The sequence below is a fragment of the Schistocerca gregaria genome, chromosome X (assembly GCF_023897955.1).
Source record: "Schistocerca gregaria isolate iqSchGreg1 chromosome X, iqSchGreg1.2, whole genome shotgun sequence".
Lineage (NCBI taxonomy): Eukaryota > Metazoa > Arthropoda > Insecta > Orthoptera > Acrididae > Schistocerca > Schistocerca gregaria.
The window spans coordinates 101,112,621-101,116,978 of NC_064931.1; positions in this window are offsets into that span (position 1 = coordinate 101,112,621).

Below are 4,358 nucleotides of genomic sequence, written 5' to 3' on the forward strand. Positions count from 1 at the left end.
AATTCCCACCTTTTTGCAGTTTCTTCCGTTTTAATCTACAGTTCATAACCAATAGATTGTGGTCAGAGAGTCCACATCTGCCCCTGGAAATGTGTTACAATTTAATATCTAGTTCCTAAATCTCTGTCTTACCATTATATAATCTATCAGATACCTTCTAGTACTCCAGCATTCTTCCACGTGTACAACCTGCTTTTATGATTCTTAAAAGAAGTGTTAGCTATGATTAAGTTATGCTCTATGCAAAATTCTACCAGGCGACTTCCTCTTTCATTTTTTACCCCCAACCCCTATTCACTTACTATGTTTCCTTCTCTCCCTTTTCCTACCTCGAATTCCAGTCACCCACGACTATTAAATTTTCGTCTCCCTTCACTACCTGAATTATTTCTTTTATCTCATACATTTCACCAATTTCTTCATCATCTGAAGAGCTAGTTGGCATATAAACTTGTACTACTATAGTAGACGGGGGCTTCGTGTCTATCTTGGCCACAATAATGCGTTCACTATGCTGTTCGTAGTAGCTTACCAGCACTCCTATTTTTTTATTCATTATTAAACCTACTCCTGCATTACCCCTATATGTTTTGTATTTATAACCCTGTATTCACCTGAGCCAAAGTCTTGTTCCTCCTGCCACCGAACTTCAATAATTCCCACTACATCTAACTTTAACCTATCCATATCCCTTTTTAAATTTTGTAACCTACTTGCCCGCTTAAGGGATCTGACATTCCACGCTCCGATCCGTAGAACGCCAGTTTTCTTTCTCCTGATAACGAGGTCCTCTTGAGTAGAACCCGCCGGGAGATCCGAATAGGGGACTATTTTACCTCCGGAATATTTTACCCAAGAGGACGCCATCATCATTTAACAATACAGTAAAGCTGCATGCCCTCGGGAAAAATTACGGCTGTAATTCCCCCTTGCATTCAGCCGTTCGCAGTACCAGCACAGTAAGGCCGTTTTGGTTAGCGTTACAAGGCCAGCTCAGTCAATCATCCAGACTGTTGCCCCTGCAACTACTGAAAAGGGTGCTGCTCCTCTTCAGGAACCACATGTTTGTCTGGCCTCTCAACAGATACCCCTACGTTGAGGTTGCACCTACGGTACGGCCATCTGTATCGCTGAGGTACGTAAGCCTCTCCACCAACGGCAAGGTCCATGGTTCATGGTAGGGCTAGAAAATATAACCTGTGATATTTACTAGGAATTGCTACTTTTTATTAAAAATGATTCAGGTCTACTCGATGTATGTCAAGAAACTACTCTTCAGGAAGGCTGAAGTATTTTAAAATTGGAACTTCGGAGCCAAGGCTCAGTAAAATGATTGCGGATTTCTCTTCCCATAAACAACTACGGAATAGTACCAATAGCCTATTCGTTATTCTTCTAAGTAAGATATGTAAAAAAACACCCAACATAGCCACAGACTCAACGTAGCCACAGCAAACGAACTGACCTAATACTATTTTAGGATGGAAAAAGGAGATATTTTGATGGGATCTGTATTTTGATTATATCAAAAGTCTTGAACCGTATATTTTCTTAAGTGGATTAGTTATGGAGCTGACAGCGCAGTTTCTTTACGTTTCTTATTTAGGCTAATCACCTTGAACTAGATTCTGACCCACTTTGTTGACATTTGTAACATGATATGCCCTATGTCTGTGACCTTGAGATGACATCACCACAGATAATTTCGAAACTTCCGTATTTTGTCCAGAATACTTCCGAGAGATTCCGAGAAGGGTCATAAATTTTACACACACACACGCGCGCGCGCGCGCGCGCGCACGTGCGCGCGCGTACAGAAAGAGAGAGAGAGAGAGAGAGAGAGAGAGAGAGAGAGAAAGAGAGTTCACTTGAATCTATTGCGGCCGGCCGCTGTGGCTGAGCGGTTCTAGGCGCTTCAGTCCGTAACCGCACTGCTGCTACGGTCTCAGGTTCGAATCCTGCCTCGGGCATTGATGTGTGTGATGTCATTAGGTTATTTAGGTTTAAGTAGATCTAATTCTAGGTGACTAATGACCTAAGATGTTGGTACCGTAGCGCTTAGAGCCATTTGAACCACTTTTGAATCTATTGTCTTCCCTAGGAACGCGTACGAGTATTTCCGAATAATCTACTGAAACAGGACGCGGTGGGGAGGGAATTCTCGAGAATTTCTTATCTCGTTCCGAGGACTTCTGAGTAGTTTCGATTCTTCCTAGTGAATCCCCTTTTCTTTTGACGTCATCAGAGGTGTACTGGGATTACTGAAACAACGTGAGAAAATTAGTAAAGAAATTTAAGGTGCTGTTGAGAGATAAATTTAAACGTATACAACTCCCTTTGCTCTCCTCCAATCAGAGTAGTATATTAGCCACTATTAAAATGAAAGAGCGAATTACAATTATATTTTAGCCTCTATTAAAATGAAAGAGTAAATTGAAAAAAGCTGTAGCACTTAGGATGGTGAATGAGTGGTGGTGACAGGCCGGTAGGCAAAGTCGAAATACTGCTCATAATGAGGAATGCCTATACGTATTTCTAATACATGGTGCATCGTGGTTCTGTGAGAGAAACACGCCTCACTCTTTTGTCCCTGGCCAGCGCTGACATATGAACAGCGGATTCTGCCCTGGACGCTGCATAGGCGCCCTGTGATACTTCCTTCGACGGCGTGGAGCTCTCACGGGGCCGCGAGGAGTTGCCGCGTGGTTAGAGGTGCCATATCACGGATTGCGCAGACCCTCCCGCCGGTGGCTCGAGTCCGCCCTCGGGCAAGTGTGTGTGTTGTTCTTAGCATAAGTTATTTTAAATTAGTCCAAGTAGTGTGTAAGTCTAGGGAGCGATGACCTCAGCAATTTGGTCCACCAGGAGTTCGCACACATCTCTCATGGGCCCCTTGTTCTGCACATGTTTTCCATAATGGTGCATCGAGTCGGCTGAGCACGGTCTTTAACTTTTTGTCCTCAGGCAGGCGTTGGACGGTAGCTGGTACTGTGGCACTAAGTCCCACTACGAACTCAGTGCCGATGACAACAGGAATGGACAGCAGTTTAACGTAGTTGTGGCACCGAGTCCTCTGTGGAAATTAGTGCTGGCAGCAGAAGGCGCAGTCAAGTCTCTAACCAATGGCTGCTGATAGCGAGGCCCAGACATCTCACTGCCCAGTATGACTCTTGGCTTCGTAATGGTGCTGCAGAATACTGGCAACAAGAAAATGCTTTCTGCCTCAAAATTCAGACATATTTCTACCTCTCTGAGACATATATGTTTTGCTAATACCTCGTCCCTCGTCACATTTCCGATAACAAGAGACTTGTGGTGTGGTGGCATCGACCCGCCTGCTTGTCGTTACTACTGCGGAGTGCAGACAGCATGGTCTGCTAATTCCCTTAAGTGTTTGTTATTTTGAGCCACGTGTAGCTACACATGTGACTACCAGACCACGGCTGATAACGCAGGGCTTCCTAGCGGCTTCTCACTCATTTTTAGCTAAAAAATGAATAGTGACGTTACACTGCCCTCATCCACGGATAAGACCTTGCCTTCCATCTCTTACTTCGCCCCGATTTCCTGCTAAGATTACTTAACCCTTAATCCCGAAACAAATTCAATTACCGGTTATTCATGCTTACTACACAATTTCCATATTAATGTTGGAGCTAACAATGCATTGCCGGCCGGGGTAGTCGAGCTGTTCTAGGCGCTACAAAAATGGCTCTGAGCACTATGGGACTCAACATCTGAGGTCATCAGTCCCCTAGATCTTAGAACTACTTAAACCTAACTAACCTAAGGACATCACACACATCCATGCCCGAGGCAGGATTCGAACCTGCGACCGTAGCAGTCGCGCGGTTCCAGACTGTAGCGCCTAGAACCGCTCGGCCACACCGGCCGGCTAGGCGCTACAGTCTTGAACCGCGCGACCGCACCGGTCGCAGGTTCTAATCTTGCCTCGGGCATAGATTTCTGTGATGTCCTTAGGTTAGTTAGGTTTAAGTAGTTCTAAGTTCTAGGGGACTGATGACTTCAGAAGTTAAGTCCCATAATACTCAGAGCTATTTGAACCGTTAACAATGCATTCTCCATCCCGCGCTCCGGGAGTCCGATCCATTCGAACTTGAATTGCCCTTGGATAAGGTCTCTAAATGATCATCGTCTCAGATACATAAAGGCTACACCAAGTAAAATCAGTGTCACTACAGCGTTATGAACTGCGATAATCAAAGTCACTGTTACTTGACGTTGGCCATCCCGTTATTGTCTTATATGCAGCAACAGTTGTTCTCTCACTTGCGCCTTCTGTGTAGCTATCACCTAAGTCAATAAGTGGTCCATGCTGGGTTCCCATGTGTCGTTAC